Source organism: Haliotis rubra, unplaced genomic scaffold (genome assembly GCF_003918875.1).
Source record: "Haliotis rubra isolate DU_JTF1 unplaced genomic scaffold, ASM391887v1 Scf243, whole genome shotgun sequence".
Classification (NCBI taxonomy): domain Eukaryota; kingdom Metazoa; phylum Mollusca; class Gastropoda; order Lepetellida; family Haliotidae; genus Haliotis; species Haliotis rubra.
Genome location: NW_025766481.1, coordinates 193,964 through 218,534, shown reverse-complemented (window position 1 = coordinate 218,534; position 24,571 = coordinate 193,964). Strand labels below are relative to the sequence as shown.

At 46.3% G+C, this 24,571-nt stretch overlaps 1 protein-coding gene and 1 long non-coding RNA gene across 6 annotated transcripts in view; both read left to right on the top strand.

The window, feature by feature from the left end:
• LOC124278882 (RCC1 and BTB domain-containing protein 1-like) overlaps positions 1-24,571 on the top strand; it is a 145,760-nt gene that overhangs the window by 31,637 nt on the left and 89,552 nt on the right. The gene's annotated exons all lie outside the window — the stretch shown is intronic.
• On the top strand, positions 725-23,474 carry LOC124278884. The gene is made up of 3 exons (XR_006899208.1): positions 725-827; positions 10,148-10,153; positions 23,302-23,474. It is a non-coding gene; the product is annotated as an uncharacterized LOC124278884 (long non-coding RNA).

Below are 24,571 nucleotides of genomic sequence, written 5' to 3'. Positions count from 1 at the left end.
CGCCAATTGCTTTTCAGCCAGAGCATTGTTACTGCTTTGCTAATGAACATTGGACTTCCATTAGGCACATGTATAACAAGGGGCAGTCGTTCGAGCAGTTGTGTTGCTGTGAAGCAGGACCCGCTGAATGTATCCCTCCTGTTTGAGCAGTCTCCCTGCTGTATTTTTACAGGGAAGGCGTTTCAAGAGGGGCATGGTTGCCACTTCTGTTAGTGGCAATTCCCTTCGTTTTGGCAGTCCCCAATGACAGGAGCTACCGTCCATGCTTCGCTTGTTTAGCGCTTGAGTACCCAGGCTGCAGTTTTGACCACTCGCCAGGAATCTCAACACGGTCTTGGACTGCCTACGCATTGTGTCTTGCAAGCCACTCACGAACACTTCCCTTGCAGAATTGCACAGCGATAGCGACAAGGGTCATGCGCTTGGTGTTAATTGGGTCAAGTTTGAACGACACCGTCATGGTTCTGTGCCTCTGGGTATTTGATTGGGATTTCATCACTATAACCCAGTTGCCAGCGCGAAATGATCGATAGTTCTCTCTTTCGCCTTTATCGTCTGTTGTAGGCGTTGACGACGTTCCTGTGTTACTCTTGTGTTCAGCTGATGTACACAATTTGTACATTAAACGCACCCAAGCCGTCGGAGACATGTAAGCAAAACCACAGGTGTTTTGTGGATACGGACTACCATTATTCATGCGTATAATGTGGCTGGTTTGGACTATGGCACTTCACAGTAACTGTACAGTGGCATTGATAATGCATGAGTGTTTCTAGACGTCGGACACAGTCTTCGCCAATCAGTATCCACACCACATGTGTCCAACAGTAGTAGATATAATGATAGTCCGAGATCAAGTCCAACAAAAGCCTCTGTAAAGCTTTATTTCACAAATAAAGCTTTTGTTAGGTCCTTAGATCTCGCCACCATTGTATATACTACTTTTGAACCCCCAGTTAACTTCCCGACCCCACGTGGCACAATAGTGTCTCTATGACCGTGAACTAGCACTTGACACTATGTCGCGTTGACCTCGATGAAACAGTTTAATGTGAATCGCCTATGATCTCTTTGGTGTTCGTAATAAAGGCTTGCTGGGCTTTTCGTAGCCCCTGTTCTATGTACTTTTTTTTCTCGTCTTCGCTGATAGCAGACTTACGAGACTTGGACCGGATTTCTTGTTTCATCTTACGGTAATTGTCAAGTTCAGGGAGGATTGAGCGAAATTCCTCCTCCGAGATCTTACTGTCAGTGAGTGCTGTTGAAATACGCTCACTTACTGTGTTCAGCTTTGCTTCAGCCAGAACCCTGATCTCGTCGTGTTTCAACGCTTTACGATGCAGTCTGCGGGATACAAACTTAAACACCAACCCTGCCACCCCTACCACCCAAGCTGTTATTTCAATGCCTAGCACTATAGGTGCGGCCACGATGGTGGCTAACAACCCAACACCTGCCTCCCCTAGTCCCACGCTGGTTGCCATAAGGGCAGTATCAGTCCCGTCCACGATATTGAAAGCTCTATGGTACTTTTTATATAGTGCCTTCCGTGCGTCGCGGTCTTGTTCTAGTTGGTGTTTTACATCACATAACTGTCTCAAGCGGAACCCGTCTACGGTTTCCAGGGTCTTCGCAACTTCCTCTACGACTGGGTACAGACCCATTCTGTGTGCATATAATATATCTTATCTTTTCTAATTGGGCTTCAGTGAATAGTCGATCAATGTACTTGAGGCTTATAAGGTGTAGACCCTTATGCAGGTAAATAGGTGAGAGGTTAATAGGTAACTCTGCGTCCACACGAGCCCCATAGGAGGGCCTTATTGAGGGGGCTATAGAACCCGTTGAGGGGCCGATCGTTATGATGATCACGGTAGCGTTGGCTATTAGCGGAGACTCCAGTGTACTGTCACCCCGGTAAAAGTTGTTGTTCTTTACTAACAGAATGTCTCAGGAGATAGACTTCTATGATGAGTGTGGAGCCTGGTACCACAGCCGGAACCCCCAATTGGAGCCCGTAGCGGTTAAACCTTAACTCACCCCCTATGCCTGTAACATATTGGGCGAGTGAAAAATCGGTCTTATTGTAATCATTGTATTAGGCCCCGGAATGAAACCCCCGAGCAAGGCACCGTTATTCCTAATTTCAGAGATACGATTATTTTCAATTTATGAGATATAAGGCGGGCGAGGGTCATATTGAGCCACCATTCAGGTTCCTTTAAGCTTGCCAGAGCCATCGGCCTATACACGCGGGTCCGCCAAAGTGCAGGATATGCACGGTGTCTTCCTCACCGGGCAGATCGAATCCGATCCGTGTCCCCTAGATCCCTGAGTGTAACGTTGGGGTGATGACTGGTCATTGCTATATTACTATTACGAGATAGTTTCCAATTGTTTTTCTGATAATTTCTCAGGGGTGCACTTTACCCCCATGAAGTGTATGTTGTCGGGTAGGAAGATCTTGGTGAGTGATATCGTGTCTTCCACGGTCACGGTGACCCCCTGCAGACTGGTGTGGGAGTCGACACCCACCCGCAAGTAAACAGTGCAAACCTGATACTGGTTCCGTTTCACCCACCGGAGTTTGACCCCTTCACGACTTCGACTTCATCCGGCGATGGTTCCCCTAGGTAAACTTTGATGACCAACGTGGAGTTCGCCGGTAGGCTCGCCAAGATGTTGACCACGCCTTCGAATTCAGACACCAACTGCAATGTCACGTTTTGCATCCCGGGCTTGCTAGATAGCATGTGGGCTGCCATACTGGCGACTGGGCTGATGACTATGCTACGTCTCTGCGCCGGGACGTAAGCCACGAGCAGGGTTCCGTTGTTCACGACTTTGTTTAGGTAGTTGTCTTTGTTCTCCGTGAACACGTAGGGGGAGCCGGCCTAATATTGAGAAACCAGTTGCCTTTAGTGGGTAACAACACCCACTTGTCATCGTCGGTGAAGACGAGCGTATGTGGCTTGTTTCGGACGCAACGGTCGCTCTTCAACATCTTCTATGTCGAACAGTTTGCCTCGAACGATGGGTTACCATCCATTTATCATCACCGGTGCGGACTAGGGTGTACCGAAAGTTGACGGTTGCTCCTGAGGTATCTACTATATCACCTAGTGTTCTACCGAGGACTTCAACGCGTTTGTAAATGTTGTTTTCAGTTGCAAGGCATACAATTTACCATCTACTCCGGGTCGTCAGAATCTGCGTGTGTCCCCGAGGTCGGAGATCCCCACATTGATGCATTTTTCAACCTCATTCCGGGGCCTTGTGCGCTAGTCATTTTATGTGCAGCGTTATGCTGAGGTATCCTATATTCACAGGATTATGATTTATATCTAACACCGATATTATCAGCTCAGGGATGTTGCCCTCGAAGTTAACCTCTTATACCGCAGCGGTGAAAACGACTTCGGTTCTACCGTCCGTTGTATTTCTCCGTTTTCACCGGTACACGCTCTCAGTATCGTGGAAGGGTGGCCACCTTGAATGTTGTCCGTTGTGCTCAACTGGCCGAGATGAATGCACAGCTCTCGGTACAGTACTAGGTCGGGTAACTTCGTGCCTGTGACGGTAGTTGTTGGTTTTATCTCGTCTGGCGACATCCCGAGTGTCCTCGCCAATGGTCGACCGAGCCTCAAGGGGTTTATCCCGTTGTTGATTAACACCACTGTGCCGTTTTGAGTCGCTCATCTTGAGTTCGGCTCCCAAGGGTTTGAAGACCTTGTCGCTAGCTTAGCGAGCACACGCTGTAGTAGCCGTCAGTTATCTAGTTGCGGGCGCCACTGACGAACAGCTTGTAGTTGTTGACGTTGATGTTAGTCCATCGCGGTAGGTAGGTGATAACGCAGAGTGCCACTTCGAGTTGACCCGACGTGTTATCGATCGCGTGCATCAGCTGAACGGACTCACCGCTCGTTATTCCTGGAAGTGTTACGTACATGTTAGAGTATATATACCCATTATATAATACTTTAAAAATGGACAAACAAGGAGGAGAATCCTCCCCAGGAGTGTTTTACTCCCTGGGAGTGTTTTACCCTAAACTGGACATAGATTTCCCACACATGAAGATTGTGGTCGACGCTGCTGGGTTGTATTTCGGCGCCCAGTTTATAGATGTATTTGCTAGGTATAGGTTTTCGGTGACTAACGCTAAGGTAGTCCACGCTTGGTTCAACAACCCGATGCAGTTCTGGCAGAATCAACTCAACTTCGCCGTGTGGTGCGCTACAACGGGGTGTGGCTTGACATTAACTGACACTCGGCGGGGGCCGCTGAGTCAGTCTGTGTTCACGTACCACGTGTACTACCAGGTCAGGCGTATCCTCAAAGAGATCAGCTCCGATCCCACAGGACAAAGCATGGGACGCAGTAAACAACCAGTACGATAGACAGGCCTACTCTAACAGCGTTTGCAATGAATTCGAACTAGGCCGAAAAAGGCGGATTGGCGTTTGCCGGGCTCGAACCATGGGTTGGGTATCCCCATCGCCACACAATAAGCACATCGCGGAAAGTCAGCAAACAGCTGGTGAAAGATTGGGGTTACAAGTCGTATCATATCACAACAAACGAGTGGGATGACCGTTACATGGCTTTCGACACCAGCAAGGATTACCGAGTCTGGAGGTTCGAGCAGGGGCCCGTGGACGATTGGAAAATGTTCATGCTGGACACGCCGTAGAGGGTTTACTTTCGCGTACGGCACCAACGCTTGAACGACTCGATTCGAACGTACGTGTGGGCGCTGTTCCAGTATTATCAGTAAGGGGACTGCTTACGATGCGCAGAAACAGTTCGTGTCCAACGTCGAGGATGCTATCAATGCTCCAGTTGATCTACCGAGTGCTATCCGACGCTATCCGTGTTGGAATACGCCCGGTCGAAAGTCGACTACCTCTTCGACGTGGGATTGTACATGGCTCCGAGCGATATGCAATTGAGAGTAAAAAAAGTGGTGGGTTACAACAATGAAATAGTCATAGCCACGGCCGACCAGAAGTTTGGTGTCAATGTAGGCATCAACGTGAGTCACGTCCCACCTCCCACAGGTGAAACGGGCATAGTCGTACCACCCCCGGAGCCCAGGGCTCAACCAACACCCCCACAACCCCAACACCCACACGTGCAGGCGTCCAATCAGCAGCACATCGACCGTAAAACGGCCCTGGTGGTTGGCGGGGTAGCGGTCGGGGTGGGGCTTATTTGGTTAAAAATTCCTTAGCCGCTACGTACACCAGCCCTACCACGGCGACGATGGCTGCCCACAGGTTTTGACCGAGCCACGTGACAGTTTTAGCCAGCATGCTAAGCAGCCACGAGATGATGATACCCAGGAAGCCGGGCAGGGCTTCGGCGGCCTTACCAGCGAGTTTAGCTAGAGCTTCACCGAGTGATTTCAGGTGTTTTTTTATCCAGTCTCTGACGCCACCAGTGGGTGTACCACCTGATGTTGGGGTACCCACATTCAGTGACACAACCAGGGTTGATATGATGAAGCCCAATGCAGTCAGAATGCTGGCGATGGTGATCCCTTGCTCTCGGAAGAGGATTCGGATCCTGTCAGCTAGCGTGGTGTCCTCATTTAGGACCCGATCGATGGTTTCCCGTTCACGACTGATCTGGGATCGGAGGGCTTCCCGGTTCGAGGAAGTGGATTCCAACCGAGTCCGTCTCTTGTCTTCCAAGTTTTTTATTCTCTCCTCATTACGACGTTTCATATCATCGTCCTCCGTTTCGGTGAGTTTTATTTTCTCGAGAGCGATGTGCTCATTGACTTCGTTCAGTTTCCCCATGTTGTTCACGAGTTCTCCGCGTCTAGACCTCGCATTTTTCGAACAGGAAATTCGAAACCAGGCAAGGGTTTGTCATGGTACATGGCCAATATTTTTTCGATACTGTCTGATGTTTCTTTAGCACGTTGGGGCATATCACCTTCACCGCTGAGTTCGGCCCTGGCTGCTTGCAGATCTTGGACGACCTTCGGGGGAAGCTTAGGCCGTGCGCCACCATAATCTAGGAAGCCTAGTTCATCTCGGATCAGTTGCCTCCCATAACGAGTGACAAGCTTAGACAGAGCGAGTGGGTTTCTAGTGCTCTTATTCATGAGATCGACCTCCGGGAGAGCTTTCAATGGCAGCGTGCCCTTGTTATCGATAACAAACTTGGAATAGTCTCGCCGGGTCGACGTAATATCTATCGCGTTTTAAACCATTGTAATAATCGTTGACGGTTTGTTTGCCGAGTTCGTCGCTCAAGACGTTGCTGGTAAATAAAGTGTCTTCATCGTAATCCCCAGCACCCATATCATCCATCGGGATGTCCTCATGGCCGCCTTCAGCCATTATTTAGATTAAACTTTTATATTTTATCTATATAACAATGTATGGCAGGAAACTAGATCCTTTCCGAAGATCAAGAGAGCCTCTAGGCGTCAGAGCCGTGCGCCAGTCGGTGACCATCACCAACAATCCCAGCAAGATAGACCAGAACCAAACGCTGCTGGTTAGATTCCCAAACCTGGGTGAGAATGACCTTATCGTACCAGGCACGGTTCGACTGACGTTCAACCTCACGTTGACCTCCGACAACGATTAAACGCTGAAGCTAGCGCGAACCTAGGTCGAGCCATCATCAAAAAACCACCATCAAGATCAGTGGTAACGAGGTGTTGAGCATCGACGACAGCGGCGTGTTTCACTGCTACGGGACCTCTGGAAAAGCTTAGGAGAACGGCGCCAATGACGTGTACCAAGGTATCAGCAAATCGAACCTCGGTTCGCGCTGTGGGTACGGCTTCACGCCAGACCAGCTAGACAAGATCTCGGACGGTGAAAAGGCCGCCTCGCCTGCGTCACGGGAACAGGTTCTGCGTGCCGCCGACTTCGAAGTTGCTCACGGGACACACGCCGCTTTACCAGGCCGCTGGGTGATAGGCTTGAATACGAGCTCACGTTTAACGACTACAGCAAAGTCGTACGTACGCCGAACGGTGATGAGGCTAATCACCATAGACAACATCTCTCTGGAGTTCGACATGGTCTCGGAGCTGGCAAGGCAGGTTCGAAACCAGTACTCGGGGAAGGTGGCCATCCTGTACGATAGGGTACTGAGGCATAGAGCGGTCGTGCGGGATAAGAGTGACACGCTGTGGAATATCAACCTAAACGTGCCGGCGTGATCGATGAAACGCACCCTGAACGCCCCGTGTGGAGGATTACGAGCCGTTCGAAGGACAGCGAGAATTGAAAACCCCCGAGATTGGAAAAGTGACCATCGAGGGCGTGCCCAACCAGCTGTTCAGCGCCGGTATGAGGGCACACCAGCAGTGGGACGAGATAATGAAACTACCGACCCGGCACCAACACGTCATCAAGGACCTGGACCTATCCGCCGTGCAGATCGGTGAATACCTGACCACCAAGTACGCGCTGTGGTTGGACATGCGATCCACGGATGACGATAAATTGCACGGCAGCGGTCGCCGCATCGACAACGGCAGCGATAACAATCCAGATTACCAAGAAGGCTCAACCCGCGGGCAAGTTGAAATTATATCTGTACGTTATTATGGACGCACAACTTAATATAGACAATGGGAGAAACTAAACATGCTAAGCTCGTGCTCAAGACCGTTCAACCCGTGGCCTATAGGGTGTTTTAGCTTAGCAATGCTTAGCAATGCTTAGCAACTCTTAGCAAATGCTTAGCAATTAATTGTTACAGTTCTATAGGGTGATGGTTGTTTTTGAAGTGCTAGTCGTGTGCAACTTAACCTTCATTTCACTATGTTTCGCCTGCATCAGGTATTATATTATTAAAACTAAAACTTACTTATTACATTATAAGATGGAGTGTGATGAACTGCTAGAACAACTGTTGGAGGGGGATAAGCGAGGGGACGATGACAAGACTGAGAGACTGGTAGCGTTGGCTGTTGGTGGCAAAGCCAAACAATACTTTGGGGACTACACTCCTGATAAAATTCACAAAATGTCAGCCGAAGAAATCGATAAGCTGTACGCGAGATGCGAGACTAGACTCGGGGCCGAGATAATAATAATAATAATAGTAATAATAATAGTGAATTTATATAGTGCATTAATCCATGCTCAATGCATGTAAGCGCACATATATGTGGGTATTAAGAGTCATTCTAGACTTATTAAATAAGTAAGTCTTTAGCTCAGACTGGAAGGAGGCAAGAGATGAAGACTGTCTGAGATTGATTGGGAGATCGTTCCATTCCTTTGCTGCACTGAAAGCACAGGAACATTGTCCATAGTTCACAGATTTGACAGATGGAACTTGCAACAGTAGCTTGTTTTCTGACCGCAGTGATCGAGCTGGTTTGTACTCTGTGATCAAATCACACAGATATTGTGGAGCATCTTCAGACAGGCATCGATACACATGACACAAGATCTTATAGCTGATTCTCTGTCGGATGGGCAGCCAGTGTAGGTCATGTAAGATGGGGGTGATATGGTCGTACTTCCTGCAGCTGGAGACTATCCGAGCAGCTGTATTCTGGATGTGCTGTAGTTTGTTGGTAACAGACTTGGGTGCACCGGCAAGGAGGCTGTTGCAGTAATCAATCCTAGATGTTACCAGGGTGAGAATCAGGATGATAAGTGATTCTTTGGTCAGGTACTTTCTGATGTTGCTGATATTCCTCAGCTGGAAAGAGCAAACTCGGGAGATGTGGCTGACTTGTTGCTTCATGGACAGTTCTGAGTCCAAAACAACACCCAAGTTCTTCACAGAACGAGTGACATCAATACTTGAGCTTCCGATCTGAACTACGGTGAGACCTGACTGGGTACATCTTGCAGATGGGCCTATTAGCATGCACTCCGCCTTGTCGCCATTAAGCTTGAGTTTATTGATGTTCATCCATTCTTTATCTGTGTACAGCAGTTGGTAACATCGGCAGAGGCTGCTTCTGCTATGGATGCTATTGGTCGAAATATTTTCATGAGCTGCGTATCATCAGCGTAGAGGTGTCTTGGCAGCTTGTGCTGGTCGATGACTTGACCCAATTCCTTGATATAAAGAGTGAATAATATCGGGCCCAATACTGAACCTTGAGGCACACCGCAGTTTAGATGTACTGAATCTGAGAACTGTCCATCAATGTACACACACTGTGATCTCTGAGACAGATAGGAGCTAAACCAATTCAGTGCAGATCCTTGGACACCAAAATCGTCCCTGAAGTCGCTGCAGCAGTCTTTGGTGGTCGATGGTGTCGAAAGCAGCTCAAGTCCAAGAGAACGAGCAGAGCAACATTCCCGAGTCGATGGCACATCTCAGGTCATTGACGACTTTCAGGAGAGCTGTCTCGGTGCTATGTCGAGGGCTTATACGCTGATTGAAGTGGATCATACAAGTTGTGCTGGGTCAAGTCCTGTGACAGACATTCTGCAACAGCTCTTTCAATGAGCTTGGAGAGGAATGGAAGGTTAGAAACAGGTCTGTAGTTCTTGAGATGTTCTGTGTCGAGGTCAGGTTTTTTTAGGAGTGGCTTCACGATAGCATTTTGTCAGAGAAAAGGGCATTGTACTTTCTTGCAGGCAGCAGTTGATGATTGATGTCAAAGTGGGCAGGAGGATATCCATACAACTCAGTACAATGTTAGTTGGAATCAGGTCGAGTACACAGCAAGTCGGTTTAGACTTCCTAAGAAGTTTTAGTGTTTCTGGGACTGTGAAAGGGGGGAAAACATTCAAAACAGGTTTGTCATCAAAAGTATCATCACATCCTAAAGACGGCCAGTGTTTCGCTGTCATGGAGTGTGCTTCTAATATTTTGATTTTTTTTTCCTGAAAGTACATTGCAAATGAATGAGCAATGTCTTTGGTGGTACCAATATCAGGTAAGGGATTATCCATGGGACTTCCCATCAAGTTAAACATCAGCTTGTACAAGGCGTTAGAGTTAGATTTGCTGTCACTGATTTTAGAGTTCATGAAATTCTGTTTAGCTTGTTTGATGACAATGCTGACCTTATTTCTGGCTGCACAGTAAATCTGACGGTGTACTTCCAGACATGACTTCCTCCATCTCCTCTCAGCTACCCGTCTCTCTGACTTGGCTTTCTTCTAATTCTTGACATCTGGACTGTAAAGCCAGGTAGCTTCAGGTCTGTGGGGGATTCGCCTGACCTTCTCTGGGGCATGTTTGTCCAGGAGCTCTAGAAGTACTGTGTTGTACATGTCTACATATGCTTCACAGGTTGAAGGAGGATCGGTCAACAAAGGTGACGTCAATAGAACTGAACGAAAAGTAGCAGTATCCATGTTTTTTATGTTTCTACACCTAATATATCTGACTGGATGCGATGGTCTTGTGATATCAATGTTCAGGGTTACTAAGTAGTGATCTGAGATCTGATAGTCGGTTACTCTGGAATCAGTTATGATGGGGTCAGTCTCTCTTTTATAACCCAGTCCAAAATGTGGCCTGATTTATGAGTTGGCAAGCCTATGATTTGATGACAGTTGTGAGCTTCTAGCAGGCTGAGCATCTGTAATGTATTACTTTTGGTTGCTACATCAAAGTGAATGTTAAAATCACCCATGATTATAGGTTGTTTTCTGTCGACACAAATTTGATGCAAAAGAATAGAAAACTCCTGATAGAAAACTGAGAATGACAACTGGTTTTTCTTTGACGGGGGTGGAGGATAGAGAGATACAATGTCAGTGGCAGTTTTGCCATGAGTCACCTGAAACTGCATTGACTCAAAGGAATTAAACTGATCCACATGGCGAAATTCACATGAAGATTATCTCTGTAGATAACCGCTAAACCGCCCACGCCAGCCTGTCTTGGTTGGTGTCTTGACTTGTATCTAGGGGGCGTCATACTGGCAAGTTTGGACTCATCACCCTGAGCTCTTAACCATGTTTCTGTTACGACCATGATGTCGATGTCACAATCCATAATGGTGTCCATGATGATGTCACTTTTGTTACAAGCTGATTGAACATTCCAGAGACATAGCTTCAAAGTAGGCAGAAATCTACGGGGTGTATGTAGATGAGATTGTCATAATTGATTGATGAAGCAATCTGATTGGAGTTGTGGTGTTAACTAGCGTAATAAATCCCCAACCGGAAGTTTACATGCCTCGCATGTAACAGCGCATGACCGGATGCCTCAGGGTCAGCGCCACCTGTTTTTCCGGTTCCCGATGCTCAGTCGAGTAAAAGCACATGGCGTGCATGGATGTATCTTGTGTGTGTGAAAACTCAATAAAACCATTTAACATTGGTAGCAGAGCGTAACCAAAAGTTGGACACAGAAAGCGATAGTGTGCGTGTAGACAACAGAAAATGGCTACATTCTACAAAATGCCACCGAAGTTTGAAAGTCAAACGTACGACGAATGGAAGACAGAGATAGCAATATGGCGGGAGAATTACCATGGAACTGAAACCCGAGGAAGCAGGCCTTAGCGGTAACATTATCATTGTCAGGTAGGCGCAGAGACAAAGCACTAGAAATTCCAGCCGGTGATTTAGATAATGAAAATGGAATGGATAAACTTCTTAATTCCTTGGATGGTGCATTCTTGAAAGAAAGAAAGAAAGTGCATATGAAGCCTATTCGAACTTTGAAAATTTCAAGAAATTAGACAGTGTGAATATGACTGAATATATTTTGGAATTGAACAGAGGTACAACAGGTCAAGAAAGTTTGATATGACACTATCAGGCGCTAGTATTAGCATTCAAACTATTGGACAATGCAAATTTAGAAGTAAAAGAAAGACAATTAGCACTGACAGCTTGTGGAGATTTGTCGTTTGCTTCTATGAAGAGTGCCATGAAAAGAATCTTTGGGGCAGTATGAACCAGAACATAGGAACAGAAGCAATCCAAATTAAACAAGAATCTGCATATTGGACCCAACATAAGTCAGGACAGAGGAATCGAGGTTATGACAAGAAACCCTATGACAGGAACAGTTCAAGCTCAAGTAACTCACAGAATAATGCACCAGCGAGAGGTACAAACCCTATCAATAAGTTTGGAAAAAGCGGTCCGGTGTGCTGTCTGTCAATCAGTACATATCATTGGGTAAAGACTGTCCAGAGAAGAAAGAATCAGTTAGATCTTACAGAAGAAATTCATCCTGACAGTGTGCCTGAGAATGTAGAACATTGTAACATCACATTGTTTACAAAAGAACAGTACAAGACAGATTTTGAAATTTTGTGGTAGAATCTCAGGGAATTAGGCAATTATTGATACAGCATGCACAAGAACTGTCTGTGGAAAGAAGTGGCTTGAAAGTTATGTCTGAAATTGACCGCCAAGATAGGGATTTGGTAAAGAAGAAACCGAGCAATAAGGCATTCAAGTTTGGCGATGGAAATATTGTGTATTAAGTATCAGACTGTTTCTTTGCCAGCAAGAATTGGAAAAACAACCTGCAATATTGAGACAGAAGTAGTTAAGGTAGACTTGCCCTTACTTCTCAGTAAGTCATCTCTTAAAGCTGGAACCATTCTCGATCTGATGAATGATAGTGCAGTCATGTTTGGACAGCCTGTGGTCTTAGAGCGTTAAATCAAGTGGACACTATTGTGTCAATATCCTAAACAGAAGAGAACAAAGAGAGCCCAGTGAAGAGAGTGCAACAGAAAAATGAAGTACTTAAAGGTCACCGAGCTGTATGACAACTGAAGAAAAGAAGAAGACATTAACAAAACTTCATCATCAGTTTGGACATCGTCCAGTGATAGACTAAAACAGCTGTTGAAGAGCCCCCGGAAGTCAGGATGTAGAGACATTCACTATACTAGAAGAAATGTCCGAAAGTGTGACATTTGCATGCAGCATAAAAGACCCTGTATAAACCGTTATAGGGTTTCCACTGGCGACAGAATATAATGAGACAGTGGCTGTTGACTATGAATTAGGACAGGGCATCTGGTACCTCCACATCATAGATGAATTTACACGCTTCAAGCGCGGGATGTATAACCAGATCGAAGGCATCTTCAGAATTTGTTGCTAATTTCATTCCGATACTGGATTGGAATTCATGGGCCACCGCGAAAAATTGTACAGTGACAATGGAGGAGAGTTTAATAATTAGGAAGTGAGGGACATGGCAGAAAATTTCAATATCACTGTGAAGACTACTGCCTTATAGCCCTGTGGAGTAATGGACTATTGGAGCGACACAACCAAACACTCACACAGATGTTGCTGAAAATTGAAGCGGAGAATGATTGTGACTGGGAAACTGCAATTGCTTGGGCTTTGATGGCCAAGACTCTTTACAGAATGTTCATGGATACAGCCCATGCCAGTTAGTTTTGGGCAGAACCCCAATTTGCCATCAGTCTTATCACGACAAACCCCAGCACTTGAAGGAAAGACAATGAGCAAGGTAGTTGGATCTCACATCAGCCCTGCATTCAGCAAGAAAGGCCTTTACAGAGGCAGAATGTTCCAGAGAGGATCATGAGAGCACTTGGGAAACAGATCCGCACATGTGGAGAGACCAAATATGACACAGGAGACAGAGTTTATTATAGCACCCTGACCAGATGGAATGGAAAGGGCCAGGTGTCGTCATTGGTCAAGATGGAGCAGTTGTCTTTGTTAGACATGGAGGCTCACATGTCAGAGTACATCATAGTCGAGTCCTGCAGAAAGTGCTGCTGGAAAATGTTCACAGGACAAAGCAAAATACTGACCAGGAGACTGATAAGTAAGAAGAGACTCTCCCGAACCAGAAGCGCTGAAGTCGAGGATGAAAATAAAGACTATCATGATTATGAAGAGGAAAAAAGACAAACCATGTCAGAGACCAAACATTGGACATGTGATGAAATTCGTGATGAAAGGACAGGAAATATGTGTATAGCCAAAGTGTTGAGTCGAGCTGGCAAGTCAACAGGTAGAAACAAAGACTGGTACAATATTGAGTATTTGAGCCCAGATGGCGTTTCTGGAGCAAGAATACCTGTTGACATTAGTAAGCTGGGTGATTTGGAGCTGGATATTTCTAATGATCATCACCAAGATGCTGACAATGTTGAAGAAGAAGAAAATGTTTGTGTTGTTGACAATGTATCCTTTGATGAAGCTAAAGGGCTGAACTACTGAATTGGAAGAGAACAATGTGTTTGTTGAAGTTCAGGATGATGGACAGAAATATATTACAACAAGGTGGATATGCACTCTGAAAGAAAGTTCAAGAAAATTATCCCCAAAGCTCGTCACGGTTGCCAGAGGATTGAGAAGAAATAGAGAACAGAAACCTGCCAAAAGATTCTCCAACATGTTCAACAGAATCTTTACGGGCTGTTATCCGGCCATTATGGCACAACAGAAATGGACTCCATGCTCCATGGACATCAAGACAACATTTTTACAGGGGCTCAGCTTTAACCAGAGATGTTTACCTTAAGCCCCAAGGGAAGCTCAGGTGAAAGGAGTCCCGTGGAAACTACAGAAAATGTGTTTATGGCTTGGCAGATGCATCACTGTATTGGTATACCAGGGTCTGTGAAGTTCTGCAGTCTAGTGGGGCAAGAGTATCTAAAGTTGACCCGCCAGTGTTCTATTACATATCAAATGGAAAACTGCAAGGTGTGCTTGCTAATACATGTGGGCTGACTTTGTTTGGGGATTACTTTAGAGTTTGAAGAAACTGTCGTTGCATCTATTAGAGAGTCGTTCAATGTTGGGCGTGAAGAACAGAGCACCTTCAAGTATGTCGGCATAGAAACTACTCTGTGACAATGAGACTATTCTTCTTCATCAACATGACTAACGTGGAGAAACCTGACTCAGATCTGAACATAGATAAGGGATAGAATGTTAAAGAAGGAAGCATTCCTGAGCACGTCTGAACTTGAGATGTTCAGATCAAGGGGTTGGACAAATTTTATGGATAGCCGCGACAAGAGCAGACCGGACATAGTTTTTGATGCATGCTGCCTGGCTTCGTCTATGAATAATGCTACGGTGAAAAATATGATGGAAGCCAATAAAGTCATCAGAAAACTAAAAATGAAGATGTGACCCTGAAGTTCCAACATCTTGGACCCTGTGAATCTCTAGGTTTAGTGGTGTTTAGTGATGCTTCTTTGGGCAATTTGCCTGATGGGGCGACACAAGGTGGTCACATCGTTATGCTACTGGGAGATGACAGCAAGTTTTCCCCTTTGTGTTGGCAATCAAAGAGAATCAGGCGCTGTTGAAAGCTACGTTAGCGGTGAGACACTTGCATTGGCGGATGGAATAGATATGAGGAATATTCCTCAGCACCCTCTATTCAGAGGTTACAACTGGTGAGACTGACTAGAAGCAAGACTTCCGATACAGTGCATTGTAGATAACCACTCTCTCTTCGATGCAGTCAAAGTCCACAAAGTTTGTGTGTCTGACAAAAGCGTCTGAGACTTGAGATAAGTGGAATCAAAGAACTCATTGGAAATGGTCAAATTACTGGTGTGCATTAGTCTCCTACCAATGATCAACTTGCAGACTGTTTCACAAAGCATGGAGCCTCATCGGCTTCTATTATTGAAAGCGATACATGATGAAACCCTGGACCTAACGACAATAAAACATTCCTAGATACAAGTGAAAAGAACTGAACTGTGTCTTAGTCCTGATGTTACTAGCTCACAGACTGGTTGAAGGCACTTTCAACATTTGAACTTTTAATTTTTAACCAGTCCGTTTTAATTTCTACTTAAAAAAAAAAAAATTGTAGCAAAAATTATTTAATACTTCACATGTATATATCAGTGCATAGATATGTTTTAATTTGTGAATGCTATTACGCCAACTCGACAATTTAATTTTTTAATTTTTTTAAGGGGAGATTGTTAACTAGCGTAATAAATCCCCAACCGGAAGTTTACATGCTTCGCATGTAACAGCGCATGACCGGATGCCTCAGGGTCAGCGCCACCTGTTTTTCCGGTTCCCGATGCTCAGTCGAGTAAAAGCACATGGCGTGCATGGATGTATCTTGTGTGTGTGAAAACTCAATAAAACCATTTAACAGTGGTTGAGTGGCCTGTGTCCAATGAGAACACTGATAGGTCTCTGCTTACCCCGGCCGGCCAGCCTTGGTCTTTTCCTTGAGCTTCTAGTATGATCAGTTCTTTTGTGTAACAAGGATTGCATGTAGCTGAGGGCAGCCCTTAGCTTTTGAGATGATATGTCGGCTTGGGTACATGACTGACCAACATCAGTCAGCTCTTGCCTGCAGTATTGGTATTGGTGTCAATCAAGCATGACTTGGCTTATCCAATCAAGTCTCCAACAATGGGAAGGTGCACTGGTGTAGTTAGTGAATTTGTACTCACTATCAAAACTACACAATGATAGCAGAAATATTTCCATCAAAATCCATCCATAGACTGAGCAAAAAGCAAGTATGACCATATTATTGGCATCTGTGAACCTTCAGAACACTCTATGCAGAAAATCACACATGTAGATAATATATATCCATGAAAAAATGCAGGAAAGAGTGGGAGCTAGTTGTGAGCCCTGCTGCCTGTTAGGCGCTTGCTCTCAAAAAAAAAGAGATGACAAAGACTATAGGATCAGCTATGACCCAGACATACACTGGTATAGTGTCGTACTTCCTTCCCATTCCCCAGGAACATCGACTTTACCTGTGGGAGGACCTTGAGAAAGACCCTTTTATTGAACACGCCTTGAGCTCTATCAGCTGCGTGCTGTACCACAAATACGGTATGTTTTTAGCCCCGGTGACCGCGGCGATTATCACAGCAAAGCATTGCCAATTTAAGGAGGGGAAAAATAATAATAATAGTATACAAGATGGATGCTGCACAGGAGGTGAACGAGGGAAATCCACCCCAACTGGAGGTGAATCCTACAGTCACCAGGCAGAAGAACCCTAAGAGAGTAGCTGCCGGTAAAAAAAGGTGGTCTAACCAACATAAGAGTAACTACATTGCTCCACTTCTGTGGATTGCAGGCGCAACTACCGCTGTGGCTCTCTCATTATTGTTATATAATAAACAACCTCCCCGAGAGGAGCCACAATTAGAGGTCAACCCACATATCATGTTATAAATATATATTTTTATATCATATACATAATGTCTGAGGGTAAAACGTTCGTCAACGATGCATACCACGCCACCGTGGTCGCCAGTCTAGCCGTAGGGTACGCTCGGTTGACCAAAATGGTGCTTAAACAACCGACCATCAAGCTAGATTTCAACCTGCAGGATATGGGTATGCTCATAATGAACCTGGGTATGGCGATGGCCAGCAAGGACATCCTAGTAAAACAAGGGATCCTACCGGAAAATATTTTGAAGTAAATGTAAGTATATATAGGATGGCTACGATCGCCATGATGGTCGGCGGGCGCTAGTAAACGCCTGGCATTTTCTGGGAGTAATTTCCTCTTCGAAACTACGGAGTCGAACGCCGCCGCGAGATACAAGCTGAACGAAAGCCACCGACCTGGCCTTTGAGAAATTTCAAGCAGCGCAAAGCCAAGTATCGCGAAGAAACGCGTGTACAGAGGATCGATTACATTAACGAACAACTCAGGCGTGAGAACCATGCCGTTAAAACATTCCATGATGTCGACGACGCTTGCGAGAGAATACTACCTACTAACAGGTAAACAGCTAGAACCACTCCTCCTAAGCCAACACTCGCCAGTACTACACACCATCCTCGGGCAAAAGGACCGAACTGGTCTTTATCGCAGCTGGGCCTAGCAGCGACTTCGCTGGTTGTTAAACAATTAGACTAAGTACTCATATAGGTATACCAAAGATGAGACCGCCCGCATCGATGCCAATACATACTTATGGGGAAGACCGAGGCCCGCGGTAGGAGATGCAGGACTGAGGGTACTGTTGTTTTCATATAAAGAGTATCAACTACACGTGTTCTGTGTGTGGTGTCGGGTGAAAGGCCACTACTGCCTATGAAAAGCTCACGGAGCAAACGCGTAGTCAGGCATCATCTTATCTACGAAGAAGAAAAAGACTACAGAAAAGAACGTAGGTGCCTCCTCAGGATAGAGGTGTAATTAGAGATTATTTACAAGTATAAAATAAAGAATAGCTGGCTAATTGAACATGTATCTATTACTGATGCCAAGCCTCTTATTATTAACAAACTCAAGAATTGGGACACATCAACTCTCAAATGATGATTGTTGTAAATCAGGATGTCTTCAGAGAGTATATTTTGACTGAATCAGTTGATTTACATTCATATATCAGCGACTTTCTGGAAATAATAAAACGGAATATTTGACACTGAGCCAATAATCAATACGGTTATTATTGGTGAACAAATTTTTTAGTTACCTTCCGGCGCCCACTTAGAGATTGACCTAGTTATGTGTGTACACAATGTCTACTACTCGAGAGCTCAAGCAGATTTCTGCGAAGGCAACGAGGTGTAATTGGTTACTCTCCCTGAATGAGGAAACTTCAGCTGTTGAGATTACTTAACATACAACCCTCCCACGGTAAAACAACTAAAACTCCGAGCTAAAGAGCTAGGGTTGATGGGTTATTCCCGCCTGGGGAGAGCCGTGTTAGTCGCATTATTAAACGACCCCGTAGCAAAGCCCCACACTGTGAAACAACTCAAACAGGAGGCCCGCGAGATGGGGTTAATAGGTTATTCCCGTATGAGGAAGCCACAGCTTGTAGAACTATTACGGCAGAATAGAGCTATTGACCTAGAGTTCATGCGCACTGAGCGTGCTGTAGGTAACTATTTGAGAGGCTGGCGCATGCATGTTGATAGGAACATAGACATCGCCGATATCATGCCTCTAGTCGCTGATAAAGTCAATGAGGAACTAAACGATTTGGGAAGTATAAAGTTTCAAATCACAGTGAAAATGTCACTCGATAAACAGCAGGGGGGAACCCCCAATGAGGGGTCATTGAGTACGTTCAGCCTTACGTCCGAGGTAGACAAGAAGTCGTGACTCATACCGAGACTATAGACGAGTCAATCGATATCAATTTTCAGCAGATACGAGAATACCTAGGACGAACTATACACACATGGGTTCCGGATTGCATGAGGTTAACTATCAGGTCAGCCTTGTTTCCAGCTGACACTAATTCGAACAGGCCTTCTAGTTATCCCCAAGACGATGGGCTCAACTGGGATGGTATAACCGAACCCACCCCCATATTTCAGATCACTAAAATAGAAAAACAGAATGATATAGCCATAAGCGTCTTAGGGCACGAAGGTAACACAAAAATAGTGCACAGGGTCAGTCCAATGTTGGGGGGGCCCCACCGCGTTATCAATATATTCATGATCCAGCAAGGTGATAAGTATCACTACACGTGGATAAAACACCTCAGCAGGCTGTTGCACGACCAGTCGAAACACGTTGGGGAAAAAACACTTTTGTGTACGATGCCTGCACGGTTTCAGCTGACCCGACCTGCTGGAATCACACAGGGGGGTTGCCAAGGTGTGGGGCAGACGGACATACGAGTCGACATGCCTAAGGAAGGTGACAATATCTTAAAATTCGACAACCACAAGAATCAGATGTCCGTGCCTTATGTCATCTACGCCGACTTCGAAGCCTTGGTCAAACCCGTTGAGGCTGGGGGTACCCCCAACACACAAAAACACAGGAGCACGAGGCCTGTGGGTTTGGATACGTGGTCGTCTGATGTGATGGGGAAGCGAAAGCTCCCGTAGTGTACAGGGGTCCCGACGCGGCTGAAAAGTTTCTAACGTGTTTGCAGGAGGAAGAGAAAAGTATTAGGAATGCACTATACACAGTCGCTCCCATGCGTACGACTCAAACCGACCGGCTATCTTACGGCTGCAGCACTCACTGCCATGTGTGTGATAGCCCACTGAACGGTGATTCGGTGAGAGATCACTGCCACGCCACCGGGTAAGTATAGAGGCCCTGCCACATAGCGCGTGTAACCTCAAGCTTAGAATCACCCCCAAGACAATAAACATCCCCGTGGTCTTCCACAACTTGAGAGGGTACTCTCACTTGATCATGCAGGCCATCGCGAAAGTCGACGGCAACCTGGCGTGCATCCCCAACAACATGGAGAGATACATCTCCTTCAGCTTGAATGGCCTGAGGTTCATCGACTCGGTTCAGTTCCTCCTGTCGCCACTTTCGACAGTCTGGTCAAGGCCAACGATGCCTTCCCATCACCGACCGATACACCGGCGCTGAGACTCGACCCCTGCTGATGAGGAAGGGTGTGTACCCTCACGAGTACATGGATGGCTGGGCCAAGTTCGCCGAGACCGACTACCCCCATCAACCGATTTTACAGCAACCTGACCGACTCTGCAATCACCCAAGACGATTACTCGCGACGCCGATTAACGTATGGAATAAACTGGGCTGTAAGAATCTGGGTGACTACCACGACCTGTACTTGAGGACAGATGTACTCCTGCTAGCCGACGGCGTGTTCAAGACGCTTAGGAGGACGGTTTTAAGCAGTACCAACTCGACCCGCGATGGTACTACACCAGCCCAGGTCTGTCGTGGGATGCATTGCTGAAAAGACCGGAGTTAAGTTGGAATTGCTCACCGATTTTACATGCACCTATTCATTGAGAAAGGCTTATGCGGTGGGATTTCCATGGCTACCAAACGATACGCTAAAGCCAATAATCAATAATGCGAAGGGCTACGACCCAAGCAAGCCAACCAATCATATTCTCTACCTCGACGCCAACAACCTGTACGGCTGGGCCATGAGCCAGTATCTACCCACAGGGGGATTCGAATGGGCATCGCCGAGATCGATGTTATGAGCATCGCTACCGGATTCAACAAAGGCTATATCCTCGAGGTGGACTTGGAATACCCCAAGGCATTACACATCATCACAATAACAGCTACCCCTGGCCCCGAATGTATGAGGGTTAACCCAGACTGGATGTCTGAGTACCAACATAACTTGTTAGGTGGGCGGTGTCAGACGTTGAAAAAACTAGTGCCCAACTTAATGAATAAGACCAAGTACATCGTTCACTATCGCAACCTACAGCTGTACCTGTCGTTGGGTATGAGGCTGACCAAAATACACAGGGTGCTCGTGTTCAACCAGAGCCCCTGGATGGAGCCCTACATCAGAATGAACACAGACCTGCGAAAGCTGGCCACCAGTGACTTTGAGAAAAACCTCTACAAGCTCATGAACAACTCGGTGTTCGGTAAGATGATGGAGAACCTGAGGAAACGCGTGACCGTGAAGCTGGTTTGGTCAAAAGAGGATGACAAGCTCAGGAGACTGATAGCCAGCCCGGCCTTCAACCGGAGCAAGATATTCACCGACGACCTGGTGGCCCTACACATGAAGAAAAGCCACATCAAATTCAACCGATCTGTTTACGTGGGGATGAGCATCCTCGATTTCTCCAAACACCTGATGTACGACTTTTACTACAATGAACTGAAGAAACAGGACGGCGGCGACAGGTGTGAAGTGCTGTACACTGACATGGATTCCCTGCTGATGAAGATTCGAACCGAGGACGTGTACGAGGACATGAAGAAACGCCTCGATTTGTACGACGCCAGCGACTACCCCAAGGGCCATGCCATACACAGCACGGTAAATAAAAAGGTCCTCGGTAAGATGAAGGACGAGTGTGCTGGCACGCTCATAGCCGAGTACATAGGCTTGAGACCCAAGATGTACTCCATCCTGAAGGCCGACAATGGTGAGATCCGGAAGGCGAAGGGTGTTAAGAAGTACGTGGTTAAACAACACATCAAACACGCCAGATTCAAGGAAGCCCTGTTCAAGACCCGTACCTTTAGGCATAAAATGAACACGCTTAGAAGCAACGGGCATAGGATATACGGGCTGACTATAAACAAGAAGTCCCTGTTGCCGATGGACACTAAGCGTTGGATAGCTATTGATGGGATCAACACGTACGCGTACGGGCATGAGAAAATTGAACCAAGAACATAGGTGTATATATACACATGATACCCTGTGACAACGATGTCACGGAACCAGAGAAAGTTTGAGGCTATTTACTACAGCCCGCGTGGGTACTGGAAAGAAGCTACCGCCGTTCATAAGCTGGCTAAAATGGCGCGAGTACCCCCAAACGAGGCCAAAGCGTGGCTTGAAAAACAAGCCCTGTGGCAGATCTATTTACCGGTACCACGCTTCGCGTTGCCTAGAAGGAAGTTCGGTATTAACATACCCAATAGCCGCTTCACCAGGCCGACCTCCTATTCCTACCCCACGACAAGAGGTACAAGTATGCCCTAACCGTAGTGGACGTGGCCAGTTGCTACAAGGAAGCCGAACCCTTGACCGCGAAAAGACTTGGCCCAGGCAGCCCGCGGATTCGAACGCGATGTACAAACGCAGTCCGCTGACGCGGGCCCACAGAGCTGCAAGTCGACCCGATCGGAGTTCATGGGTGCCGTGGTCACAACTGCTAGACAAACACGATACCAAGGTCAGGCGTAGGCGCTGCCGGGCTCATCGCAGCCGCCATAGTTGAGAGATTCAATTGGACTTTGGCAGAGCTTTATTCGGGCATCAGTATGCGAGAGATGGCCAACCGGGGAAACGATAAGCCTGAATGGGTAGCGCTGGCTACCTCAGGTGGTGTCGGCCATCAACCACTTTAAACCACCCGCCTCACCGGGTAAGAAACCAGCTGACGCTATCAAACTAAAATCAATAGTGGCTGAGTCGTCTGCACCATCGTGTGGGAAGGAGAAACAGATACCCGATAGGGCCCCCGTGAGGTACCTCTACCAGCCGGGGGAACACGAAGGGGACACTCGGAAACGAGCCACCGATCTGATATGGTCAGTCAAAACTTATAACATAGATAAAGTGGACATCAAAGGCGACGAGCCGAACTTGTACTACTTGAGAGATGGGCCAGGGAGAGGTTTCGTTAGAGAGGAATTTGTGATCATACCGTACGGCACAATGTTGCCACCTAAGCAAAATATTTAACACTTACCAAGTAATCCCAATAGTATCCTGTAACCAACTGTTTCCTGTCAACACGACATGTCACATGATCAGGAAAGTACTAGTTCACGGTCATAGCGACACTATTGTGCCACGTGGGGTCGGGAAGTTAACTTGGGGTTCAAAAGCAGTATATACAATGGTGGCGAGATCTAAGGGCCTAACAAAAGCTTTATTTGTGAAATAAAGCTTTACAGAGGCTTTTGTTGGACTTGATCTCGGACTATCATTATATCTACTACTCCAACGCTTCAGACCATTGGTGCCAGACCAGCACCTCACCAATTCCCGACGGATATCACCTCATTGTTGTTCGCCATGAAGCACGACGATGTCGTGTGGGCAATGAGTTGTTTTGAGAAAAACAACTGGGTATGTCAGTTAAGGAGTCACACTTGAATAGATTCAAGTCCATGCTTTTTACTGCATTCCCTAAAGCTAATAACGCTTTAAAGCTGTGTGGTCTTATTCCATTTAAGCGTACATGGCGTATGTGTGAATTGCAACTGAGATATAATCCCTCTCTGCCGACCATTCTTCCAGATTCCACGAAGGTGCCTTCCTTCATGATATATCTTCCCACGAAGCACGATGACGCCGTGTTGGAAAAGAGTTGTTCCGAGGGAAACAACTGGGTGTGTCAGTTAAGGAGTAACACTTGGAAAACTCAATCAATACTTTTTACTGCATTTCCCTAAAGCTAATCTCGCTTTCAAAATTGCGTGGTCTTTCCATTTAAGCCTGCCTGTCTTATATGCGAATTACCACTGAGAGATAGTCACTGTTTGTTGACTATTCTTCCAGGTGCAACGAAGATACCTTCAACCATGCTTTTTCTTCCCATGAAGCACGCCGACGCCGTCTGGGAAGAGAGTTGTTCTGGAACAACTGGGTCTGTCAGTTAAGGAGTAACACTTGCGCTAACTCGAGTCACTGCTTTTTACTGCATTTCCTTAAAGCTTATAACGCTTTAAAAATCGTGTGGTATATACCATTTAAGACTACGTGTCTTATATATGCGTATTACCACTGCCTGATCGTCGCTCCGCTGTCCTCTTAAGGTGCCAGGCCGGTTTTTCCACCACCGCGGCGCACTTGATGACATTGACCGAGCTGTCTTTGTTTACCTTGTGAGGCAATCCCCGCAGATGACACGCCCTCCATCCTGCCGATAAATGTGCAGGAAGTAAGTAGTGCAGGATTAGTTAAAAATTTAGTAAAATCTAAATATTTTTTATATTTGTATACTTATCCTGCGCTACTTATGATAAGGGCCAACCCTGCGCTTTCAGCTACCTCCCCTCTTTGTATTCATCTGTGGGATTTACGGCAATAATCAGAGGTGGCTGACGTCACCTTCCGGTGATGCGTGCGCAGACAGATGTTTACCAGAGACCAGGAAGTGATCGCAGTCTACGCTTTTCAACATCAATCGTCTGGCACAGCCACGTTTCGAGTCATAAGCAATAAGTGCAGGAAGTAAGTAGTGCAGGATAAGTATACAAATATAAAAAATATTTAGATTTTACTAACATTTGA